Source organism: Gracilinanus agilis, chromosome 3 (genome assembly GCF_016433145.1).
Source record: "Gracilinanus agilis isolate LMUSP501 chromosome 3, AgileGrace, whole genome shotgun sequence".
In the NCBI taxonomy this organism is placed as follows: Eukaryota; Metazoa; Chordata; class Mammalia; order Didelphimorphia; family Didelphidae; genus Gracilinanus; species Gracilinanus agilis.
In genome coordinates, this window is record NC_058132.1 from 509816158 (window position 1) to 509828961 (window position 12804).

General features: G+C 36.6%; 1 protein-coding gene across 1 annotated transcript in view; it reads right to left on the minus strand.

The window, feature by feature from the left end:
• The window catches only part of COL4A2 (collagen type IV alpha 2 chain), a 273590-nt gene that overhangs the window by 247500 nt on the left and 13286 nt on the right, over positions 1-12804 (minus strand). The gene's annotated exons all lie outside the window — the stretch shown is intronic.

Genomic DNA, 12804 nt, shown 5'->3' on the forward strand with positions numbered 1-12804 from the left:
CCTTAAACTTCTCATGGTCCTTTATGTCTCCTCTTTCATCCCTCCTTATTCTATTTCTCTCGCCTTTCCTTTTCTTATTCATTCTTGACTCCAGATGATAAGTATTGGATCTGGAGGTCTAGCTGTCACTGGGAATTGATAATACAAAAGCACTTCAGAGAGTGACACTGGGCTTTCAAGGAAAGGGCATAACAAGCATCAAAGGATGTCAGAAAACTCAACCTATTCTTTGCTTCAGCAGTTATTCTGTGGAGCACAGTATTTTCTTTTATTTTTTAAGTTCAATTTTATTTAATTTTCAGTTCCAAATTCTCTTTCTCTCAACTCATCTCCCCTCTCATTGGTATAGCAAGAGAAATTAAAGCAATGTAATGTGTATGGCTAAGTAACTTCAATTTTTGCATCTGTTGTGTTATTTCAGTTATGCTTGACTCTTTGTGACCCATTTGTGGTTTTCTTGTTAAAGATACTGGAGTGGTTTGTCTTTTCTTTTTTCAGCTCATTTTACAGAGGAGGAAACTGAGGAAATCAGGGTTAAGTGACTTGCCCAAGGTCATACAGCTAGTAACCAAGGCTAGATTTGAACTCTGGAAGATAAGTCTGCCTGACTTTGAGTGTAGCACTCTATCCACTCTGCTACCTAGTTGCCCAGTTCTTGGATTAACTATGTCCAAAATAAAAAATTCAAAATCTGCTCTCCCTCCAAATACAAACTCTGAGTCTACCATTTCTCTATTGGAGGTAGGTACTGTTTTTCATTATGAGTACTACTATTTGAATCATGAGTCTAATGGAAATTGTGGCTGATCAATGTGTCAATCAGAATTCCTAAATTTTTCAAAGCTTTTTGTTTGTAGAATTTTGTTGTTATTGTATAGCATGTTTTCCAACTTTTCCTCACTTTGCATCAGACCATATAAGTCTTCCAGCATTCTTTGAAACGATCCCTTTCATAATTTCTTATAACATGATAGTATCCCCTCACATTCATATGCCATAACTTGTTCATTCATTTTTCAATTGATAGGTACTCCTTCAGTTTCCATTTTTTTGGTCAATATAACACAAGCATAGATTTCAATAGGAAAAGAACTCTGACATTGGACTCAGTTCACTATTATCTTCAAGTTGGAAGTGGAGATAAATTGGAGGGTTAATTCAATATCTTATTTTTCTTGATATAGCATATACTTATTACTGATTTGCAATATAGTCATCACTTATTCATAACCTCTTTATACTCTCTACCCACTTCTACTCTGCTATGAAGGACTTTGTCTGATAGAATACTTCTGCTGCTACTTATTTGTGTGATCTTGGGTAAGTCACCTAAGCTTATTGGCCCCAATTAGCTATAACGAAGGTAGTCAATAGTCAAGAAAGAAAGCAGATTAATAGAAATCAGTCATTACTACTAGAAATATATATCATATATATATATCTAGAGGTTATGATAGATAATCATTGTTATTATTTATAAAGGATAAAATATTTACATGCCCAAACCTGAGATGAATAATGAAATTTGAATATTTCAGCAATAAAGACATTGCTGTTTTCCAGAATGTAAGGACAGCAATCTACAGTCATACTTCTTTCCAAGTATTAAATAAGGGTACCAAGCAGGTAAATGAAGAAATGCAGATTTAAATCACATCAAAGAATATAAAGAGGAAGCTGGGCAATACTGATTGACTTTATAGTGGGAAATCCATGGGATTTTCCTTTAATTATTTTACTGTAAGGAAGGAAGGATGTGAATCCTCCCCAGCCCTGTATGCCCCTGACTCATGTAGTCACAGAATATCGTCACACATAATGAGGTTTTAATGTGTTAACTGGTATAATACCCTGTAATTCCTTTATGAGGTATAAATACCACTCTAAATGAGCCAAGAAAAGAAAAAAACCCCATACAAACTAGACAAATTTCAGGAGGCTTTAGATATTGAAATCCAAGATGAATTTGAAGAATTCCTTTACTGGAGAGATCAGAAGCCATAGCTTCTTGTGGAGTGAAACCCTTATAGGGAGGGAGGAATAGAAGAAAGGATTTTTATTTTATCTCTCTCCAATTTTAGCTATATAGAGAGGGGGAGCCACTGCTCCAGTAAGAGACATTAGAGAAGCAATTTACTCTAGAAAGATTTAGTCATCAGAAGGAGGCAACAGGTTTAAGGATTAATGCCTAGAAGAAGAGAAGAGAGTCAGATTATGGAAAGGGAACAAGCTCTGGAAACTTATTAGAGCAGCTCACCCCAGTAGAAATCCTAGAACCACAGAAAGCTGTACCAGAATGATACGAAGAGAGAAATGATACCTAGGTCCTATAGTGCCAGTACTTATTAGGTGATTTTGTCACAAATTCATGGTTTATACATGCCTCAGTACCAATGTACTCTAAGTTTGAGATCATTCTTCCATGGACACTATATTTATAGTAGATTGCATCCTAGGTCCATGATGGCGAACCTATGGCACACATGTCAGATGGGGCACTCAGAGCCTTCTCTGTGGGCATGCCCACTGTTGCCCCAGCACAGAGTTTGCCAGAGTTTGTTGCTAAAGCCAGAGGGACAAGGGGCCAGGCTGTTCCCCTTCCCCTCTCCATGGGTGCCTGAAGACATCACCTGCCCCTTTAAAAGATTCACCATCACTGATTGAGGTTCCCAAGAATGTTTGCAACTTTTTGCAATTATCATTTCATCTAAGTAAATGTTTTCATTTTGTTTTATTTTTTCCTATGAGCTTGAATCTATTTGTTAATTGTTAATAGGGAACACACCGGTGATGCTCGTGAGCTATAAAGTTTCTAGAGATAGTGGTTATTCCACTAGATACCCAAACCTGGAGTACAAATGCAAATTGGAGAAGTAGCATGGAAGAGGTGCTACTTTGTTGAGGTTAAATTAGAGATTGAGGTTTGTTTGTGGAAAGGAAAGAATAATATAAAAGGAAAGTATAAAATAATTAGAACAGCTGATGTGTTATTATATATATATATATATGAAATACTTTACAAAATATTATCTTATTTCAGCCTCACAACTAAACTAAAAGATAAGACTTAAATATAATAACCTTATTTTACAGATGAAGAGAATGAAGTTCAGAGAATTTAAGTGATTTTTCCATATTATGACAATTATCTATGTGTCAGAGATGGGATCTGAGCCCATCTTTGATTTCAAGTCTAGTACTCTTTCCACTATTCCTTCACTGAAACTATCTAGTTTCCTGAGCAAAAGACCTTAGATTGTAGGTAGCCTCTCAGATAGTGGAGGTTTTCTTCTAGGTTGAAGTTCTCTTTATCTTATAACATAATCCAAGTCTTAAAAAGAAGAGACATGGATATCCTGGAGAATATTTCAATTTAGCATGTTATTTTTATATGAAACTGATCCCAATTAATGTAATATAAACCATGTGTGGGAAGATTATATCATTTCTCATTTTTAAAGACAGGAAGCTACTGACATAGATAGTTCTGATATTCATGTTTACAAAACCATAGTGATAATTCTGCAGACCTGTAATTATGTTTTTGTTTTTAAAAACAGAATATACTTCAGAGGTCTGACAAATTAAAGGGACAATTAGGAGAATCTACTTAGGTAATTGAAATATGAAACTGAGGATAAATACCAACTCCAAAACTGTTTTTAATTCAGTAGGAATACATGATGGAAAAAGCTTAAAAATTTATCCAGGTACACATGAAATTTTAAAATTAGAATCATGGTTTTTTATTTATATAATTAGTCATGTAAAGGAACAAAACTAACATTTAAAGAGCATTTAGGGGGCAGTTGGGTAGCTCAGTGGATTGAGAGCCAGGCCTAGAGATGGGAGGTCCTAAGTTCAAATCTGGTCCCAGACACTTCCTAGCTGTGTGACCCTGGGCAAGTCATTTAACCCCCATTGCCTAGCTCTTATCACTCTTCTGCCTTGGAACCAATATTTAGTATTGATTCTAAGACAGAAGGTAAAGGTTTTAAAGAGCATTTAACATTTAAAAAATATTTAAAATAACACATTTAGATATTTTTAAGATTTTAAATATTATTTGTTCAATTCAAACATGAATTATTTCAGAAAATGTGTTATCCTTCAGTCATGTGTGCCTCTTTGTGCCCCCATTTGGTGTTTTCTCAGTTTACCACTCAGTTTATATATGATAAACTGAGGCAAAGAGGGTTTATCGACTTGTCCAGGGTCAGGTAGCTTGTGAGAATCTGAAGCCAGATTTTAACTGGGAAGATACCAAGTAGCTACTCCATTTCTTGGGGCATGTAGTAATTAAACTGTGAAATAAGGGCAAGAGAGAATTCAAGAGATGGCTACATGAGGAGAGGCAGAAGGACAGAAGCCTATTATAAGATTGGAATCCATTAGAGTTTGAAAATCTTTGGTCTTCAAGAGTTTTTTCTTAAAATGTCAATAGCCATACATAGGTAAATCCTTCAAGCTTTTGTTAGTGAATATAGACTTCAGTTGCCAGCTAGCTAGCTGAGAGTAAAAGAATGCTAGGGATCTAGAAGTGAATAGAGGTTCCCAGGGCACCAAAGCCAAATTTTTACTAGAACACATTTTGACTGCCTTTTAATAATAATTTTCCATTGACAAGGAGGTTAGTATCAGAGACTCTTTATATGGCTAGGCTGTCTGAGAATGCTTTCTGTAAGACTAAAGTTCTCCTTCCATAGGAGACCCTAAGCTATATTTCAATGAATAGCAACTCTTCCTTCCCACCTGTTAAAATTTAAAAAAAAAAAAAGATATGCAGGAGGAAAGGGTGGGCCAGCAGATTTAATGGAAACTTAGGAATTGCCATTCCCCTTAACATACACATAGCAAGTCTATCATGCTTTAAAGTAAGAAAGAAAATTGACCTGAAATTTAAAAAAAAGGAAAAAAAACAAAAAAGGAAGAACAAGCAAATCCCCATATGAACGAATCTATGTATACTATGCTTAAGTGTGTCCATAATTGGACAATGCCCATTTTTATGAGTGTGTCAGGAAAACTTAATTCCCACCAGTCATGCCATGAAATACATGCCACAAATTTCCTTATTTCTGTGACTTTACTTGGCATTTAAATTATGGGAACTCTGAACTATCAAAGTTCAAAGGAAGGCAGGAAGACCATTAGGTTCATAGGAGAACTGCCCTTCTCCAGTTGTATTCCTTGAAACCTCCAACATCATTAAACAACCAAACAACACAGAGACATACATGTTACTTAGGAAAGCAGGCTTAGGATATTGTACAGTGTCCCCCGCCCCACTTTCCAGCACCCTCCCCATTACCAAAGAGCTAGATATAAAGGGGGGGAAGAGCAGAAGAAAAGAAGGATTAGAAAGAAACCATTACTTCCTACATCTCCCCAAAAAAAGGAAAGAAAGAAAATGATTTTTCAGATGGGTCAATTTTGACTTTTCCTATTTAATTTCTTTTCTTCCTCCCTCTTTCCCCTGGGTGGAATGGATAGAAAGATAGTTTTGTCTTGCCTTTCCACTTTAATACAAAACAGAGATGAGCCCCAGGGTGAAACCTCATACACGGGAAACCAAATCTATTTATTTAAAGTTTAGTACAATTCGGCCCAGTCCCTAAAGCTGGTACTTCTAGCTAGGACACAGTAATGTTTCTAGTGACTTAATACATTTTTTTCCAAAGCAAGGAATTTTTGGACACTAAAGTAAAAACAAAACAAAACAGTGAACGTGACTCTTATCCCTTCCTAAGTAAAATAAGTAATTTATTTCTGGGACACTGAATTCCAATCAGGTGAGGAAAATATAACGAAATGCTCTTACAATAAGAGGAAGAAAAGCCACTTATAAAGTAGAATACAGCGAGCTTAGTCATATCTTCAAAATCTCAAGCAAGCTGCAGGGGGTCTGGGTAGAATGTGAAGACACTAGATTTAGAAGTGGGAGCAGTGCCCAGACTCTGCTGTGGACTGGCATGCCAAGTCTAACCTCTGTGACCCCTCCTTCCAACGGGAGACCATTGACCTTGGGGAGTGATGGTTGAATGGAGGTGGTGACACATTTTGAAGGAAAGGGATCTTATCAAGTCTGATCATCTCATTTTATAGATGAGGAAATTGAGTCTAGAGAGGTTAAATAGCTCAGTCATAGCCACACAGAGAGATAATAAAAAATTAGAAATCAGAGCTCTTAGTTCCAGGTCTAACATTCTTTCATCTATATTATCTACCTGGGCAAGCTACGTGGCACAGTGGACAGAGTGCCAGACTTGGAGTCAGGAGTTCAAATTTAGCCAGACACTTGCTGTGTGAGCTTGGTCAAGTCATTTAACCCTTTTGCCTCTGTTTCCTCATCTGTAAAATGAGTTGGAAAAGGAATTGGCAAGCCACTTCAGTATCTTTGCCAAGAAAACCCCAAATGGGGTCACAGAGTGTCAGCCAAGACTGAAAAGACCAAACAACGACAATAACAATAACACACAGTAGCTGGAACTTAGCGCATACTCAGTAAATAGGAATAACATTCCTTATCTTTAGAAGGATGAGGATAAACCTGACCTAAAGTTATACTCTGGAGTTTGCTACTCCACAAGGAGTTGAGGTTTGATCTGAAGGACATGAGCCTCCCCTTACATACCTTTCCTTGCGGGTGCTTGAAATTCTAAAAGCACAGTCTGTCACTCCAAAATTAGAGATAAGCCTTAAATGTCAACACCTCATTTTGTTTCTCACCTGAGGAACAAAATTCCTCCCACCTTTCTGCCTTTGCATTGGCGATCTCTTTTGCCTGGGAAATCATTTCTTCTTCACATCTACTTTAGAATTCCTAGTCCTTCAAAGCTCAACTCAGGTGTTATCTTCTACACAAAGCCTTTGCTACCCACACTCAGCTGCTATGGTTCCCTCCAAATTAGTTTGTATGTACTTGCTTTATATTTTGTAGTTACATATGTGGGTGAGTTGTTTATCCTAACAGAATGAAAGCTCCTTGAGAGCAGGGACTTTCAGTCTATATTCTTGGTGCACATAGTTGGCAGTTAAAAATGTTTGTTGATTGATTGATTAGATGAGACCACAGATAATCATTGGACCATTCCTTCTGAAGCAATGAAGACTCAATAAATTGCTGTTAGGAATTTTTTCTCTGCTTAGGCACCACGTACTTAATCTGTTTGTTTTGCCAATTCTTATTTCTAGTCAGGAACAGATCTAAATAAAACATCTAAAGAACCAAAAGTGTATTTTTTGGGAAACTCATGTCTATTATGGGTTTGTTGCTCTTGTGAGCTAGGATGAATAAAATGTACCCTGAAAATAAAGCTCATATATGTAAGAAAAGGGCAGCTAGGTCATGCAATGGATAGAGTGCTGGGTCTGCAGTCAAGAAGATGGAGCTTCCTGAGTTCAAATCTCACCTCAGATACTTAGTAGCTATGTGACCCTGAGCAAGTCACTTAACCCTGTTTATTTCAGTTCCTTTATCTGTAAAATGAGCTGGAGAAAGAAATGGCAAATTATGTCAGTATTTTTGCCAAGAAAACCCCAGATGGGGTCATGAAGCATAGAAGAGTTGGACACGACTGAAAAAATGACTGAACAATAGCAACAATATGAGGAAAAACTCCAGGGAATCATTAAGAGCTAAATGATCACATTGTTTCCCAATGGGATGTTCTTAACTGGATGATCTTGTTGGTTTGTTCTAACAATTATTACCAGAGTTTAATTTAATTTAATTATTACTGGTTTAGCTTCCATTCCCTTTTATAGTTATTTTATTATAGCTTTAATGTCTGTCTCGCCATGTCATCATTTTGGACCACTGACCTTACTTCCACTCCTCTAGCTGTGCAATAGACTTAAAAGTATATTTTAGTGATCTGCAGTCCTATCGAATTCTGTTGTTAGTTGTGGAGGTAGGTGAGATGGAGAGGACTAGAGCTGTGGAATCCACCTCAGGCAGCTGTCTCAGCTAAAAAAGATCAGCCTATGTGGTTCTATTTAGACAAATGTGCAGACGCATCAAGCAAGATCGTGGAACATATGGGTACATGTGGTTATTTATTTGCTCCTCTGACACGATGATATAAAAATACATAGGTGTTATTATCATTTGGATCTCTCATTACCAATTGCTATTTTTTGCTTTCCACATCAAGGGCTAAGAGATAAGGTTCTGATTTCTGTTCCCTTTAAAGAAAAGAGTAATATAAATACAGTGAGAATCTTCTTAGGTAAATTATACACAATTTTTAAAAAGATGGTAGTAGTTGTGGTAGTGGTAAAGGAATCGTGTAGATAGGATTCAATTCAGGAATCTGCCCTACCTAAAAAAGATATTTTTATTAACTGTAGTTAGAGCAAAAGAGTAGTTTGTGGGATGACTGTCAGGAATAGGGGAAAAATTATGTGAAATTTTACATTTTTAATACTGACCACTTCTCCTGATTTCTCCTTCCTTTTATGTTTTAATTTGGAGCTTTGTATTGCTTAAAGCAAGCTCCCCCTGGCCTTTTTAGAGAGGTAGAAACATTTATTTCTCCTTTTTCATCTCTGGTTAACTACAGTTCAAATAACAGGAACACAGATTTAAAGCTAGAAGGAAACTTTGAGGCAACCTAGTCCAATTCATTCATCTTACAGATGCCAAGAGAGTTTTAGCTTGCCCAAGGTCACACAGGTGGTAAGGGGCAGAGGCGGATCTCAGATACAAGACTCAAATATTTCTAAATGGGAGAAGCAGAATTCAACCCCCAAGCCCCACCTCTGAGATACTCTTTATATGTTTTTATTAGCCAAAGGATCTCTCTCAGGAGTGGGAGTGGAAACAAATATAACTGAAGTTGTTTCAAGATAGCATTAACAGAAGCCAAGAACAAGGGCTCCATATCTTTTAGAGAAAACTCATCAAGTGTTTATTCACCTTTTACTTTTTGTTCCAAGGGCTAGCACGTAGAAGGAAGAGGACATATGGCCTCAGTGCTCAGAAATTTAAAATTGTGCTGGGAAGACAAACCTAATCATAACACACGCAAAATGACTAACTAGGGAGAAACAAAATAACAACCAAAAGGCTCATGACTTAGTTTTAAAATGCCATGTTATGTGTTACTGTATTTTTATTTATTTTGTTTAAGATTCCCCAATTATATTTTAATCTGGTTCTAAGGAGCGTTGTCAGGCAGTATGCTTAACATCTCTATTTTACCAAAAACCTTTTCTGATTCCTCTTAATATTTGTGCCATTCCTCTGTTGATTATTTCTAATTTAACCTGTAAAGCTCATTTATACCTATCCATTTTCATGTTGACTCTCCTATTAAGACAGTGCGTTCCTTGAGAGCAGGAACTGTTTTTTTTTTTTTGGTCTTTTTTGAAGAATCACAATAATTAGCATGGTGTCCAACACATAGTAGGTGCTTAATAAATATTTGAGGCTTGATCTGGTCAGTCACTCAACAAATATTTATTAAATACCTACTATGTGCCAGCACTGTCCCTGGCACATAGTAGGAGTTTAATAAATATTATTTGAGTGACTGATGACCAGATCAAACCTCTTTTCCTCTAAACTAACTTCCAAGCAAGTCCCATTATGATTTGGCTATGCCTCAAATAGTTGCAATGCCCAACAATTCCTCAAAATAAATGCTCAGTGCCAGTCAATCTAGACTCCTCACTGAGAACACGCCACATGGCCCATTCATTTCCTTCTGCTCTTCATTCTATCTACAATGCCTTCCAGCCTCCCTCTTATATCATGCCTTTCCTAGTTTTCTGTTCATATATTTCCCTACAACAAATAGAATGTTATAAAAAGAGTAGATATTATATACCATCTTGTAAGCCCTAGTTATTTCTTCATCAACTGAATTTTAAGTTTATTGCCAGTAAAGACCATAAGAGGAAGATAGTGATGGCTATATACAGTCAGGAAGAACTAGGTTCAAATCCTGCCTCTGACACCTACCAAATGTGTGAGTATAGAGCTGTATTTACCTCTCTGAGTCTAAATTTCCTCACCTGTAAAATGAGGAGGTTGGATTAGATGAACACTTGGGTCCCTTATAATTCTAAATCGACAAAGCTATGAATGTCATATTTTGATCTCTATTCTCTCAAAAGCCTACCATAGTATTGAGCCCATTTCAGGATGGAACAAATACTTGTTAACTGACATTGTCATTAATTTAGTTGGGAATATGCCATTTTTGACAGCTCACAATAGTGGAGGAAAGTGCAGTTATTGAATAATGTGATTTTTAGGATCAGACCAAATGATTGTAAAATGCAGCTTCACACAACTCTTTCCCATTCATATCAGAAAACTCACTATGTCTCTCATAATTACCTACATTCTGACCTTTGCCTATCATAGGAAAAGCAGGACCTGACAGAGCAGCTATATGAAAGTCTTATCTCCCATCACTTCCCTTTGTGTGCCCTGAATTCCAGCCAAAGTATAAGGCTTTTCATGTTTTCTTGTTTCCATGTTTTTGCTTATGCTATTTCCCTTCTGTTTGGTCAAATCCAGTTCTTCGCCTCGCTCACTGTGAAATCTAGGGCATGCCCTTTAACACAGGAAGGCCTCAGTTTCCTCTTTACAGGTTGGAGGTGATGGTCTCTATAATTCCCTTCAGTTTTAAATGTTTTTACTCCTTAAAATGGTATTCAGCACCAATATCACCTCTTTTATGAAGCTTTCACTGATTCAGTCAAGAGGAATCTCTCTTGGTAATCTCTTCTCTCACAGCTTTTCTATTTAAAGATTTATTTTAGTTATTTGAGTACATTGTGGATATTCTCTACTAGTTCGTAGGCTCCTCCAAAGTGGAACTGTCTCATTTATCTTTGCATCCTCTATAGTATCTGTCACAATGCTCCAGACATAAAGATGCTCAATTAATGTTTGCTGAATTGAAGGTGAAAAAAGATCTGCAAAGTGGATGATTCACTTATGAAAAATAAAGTCAAATATATATTTATACAGTGCCATGTGCATTTAAAAAATAAAATTATCACCATAACAGCAAAAGAAATCAGAAAAGAATCCTAAAAGAGAATGGATGACTGGTATAACTAAAACAATTTAAGTAATTTGCATCTCGAGGGGTATCAGGACACCTATTTTTAAGTTAGGAAAAATAACATTTCTATCAGCCAAGGATACTTGTGGTATTCTTAGATAATTCTGCATTCCCAGGTGCTTCCTTTAAGAATTCAGGAACATGGAATTTCTATATACAATTCCTTTGAGAGGAAGATATAGGAACTGTTTGTTCCAATATACATATCCTTTGGCTAGCCCCATGCACTCCTGATCTCTGAATGCAGGCCATGCATCCTTCACGTAGTCCTAGGTATGACTACAAAACTTGTGCAGAGAATCAGACTAGTCTCTACCTCCAGAGGATGTAAATCTACATTAGGGAAGGTTTGTGAGTTATTTTCCAATCATATCCATATCTAGAACTTGGTACTAGAGATAAGATTTACATCTGGGAGGTCTAGTCAATTCTGTAGTTTTATGAAAATTAAATTATGAACGTTTATGAAAATTAACCAGAAAAAATTCAATCTCGTGTCTTTAGGATCCAGGAAACATGCTAAAGGGACTCCAGAATCAAAAACAGTAGATGTCTTGGATCATACTGACATATACCAGCAGAAGCCCTCATCCTCAGGAGGTCCTAAAAGGGTCAAATTCGTATCAATCCAGACTACAGAGTTTCATCACTGCCAAAGGTTTCACCAGAGTACATTGGAACATTCTACTTTATTCCTAAGGGAATGTTATACACCCTTCAGCTGGTGGCTTCTAACATTTGGGTTGGGGGACTCCTTTTTATCCCCATTGCCTGGTACATCAAGGGCATGGAGGGGGAAATAGGTATTGGTTATTGGCTTGGCTGAGCCTCAAGCTGCACAAATGTTTACTGTACCATTCCTTCTCAATGCCAGCTTGCAATTATTGCAGAGTAGCTGCTAATCAGCATCTTTTTTGTTTTAATGGATAAACCAAAGGCTTTTAGGTGTCCTTGTGAACATATGTCTTTGATCAAGCCAACTAACAATGGCTTTATCCTGAGTTCTCACAATGCTGGAATCATTCCATCAAAAACAGCTGTAGGAAAATAGCACTTAAATCTCAGAATGGTATTAGTCATCCATAGGTACTTGAAAATTATTACGTGCGATTTAGAAAAGAAATTCTTAAGTAATTCTTACAGAGAGGGAACATGACTTTTTAAAAAAGCAAAAAATAGGAACTTTTAGGGTGGGGCTGGAACAATCCCTGAGAAAAAATGTGCATCCTTCTCTCCGTCCCATCACCTAGTAAACCACTGCTCTCTTTATCATAACACAGAACTAGTTCTATTGGGTGGTATCAAGATATGGAAAAAAATATTATTAAAGCCAGTTTACAATGAATTTACTTCCCAATCTGCAATTGGTATAATTGATTGCACATGTAAAACTACATCAGCTTGCTTACTCTCTCAGGGAAGAGAGAGGGGAGGGAGAGAATTTGCAACTCAAAATTTTAAAAAAAAGTTAAAAATTATTTTTACATGTAATTGGGGAAAAATAAAATATTATTACAAGAAAAAAGATCAATGGATGAATCAAAAAATACCAGTAACCAGCTTCTAAAAACAAAGAACAATATTTCTAAAATTTTGGAATAAAGAGGAAAGAAATTTGAACTAGGGATGTGTGTATTTGAGGGTCAAATGTAGCAGTGGAAAGAGGGTGTGTATCATTTTTAGCTCTTAGTAGCTAATGGTTATAGAGTGAGAGGATCTG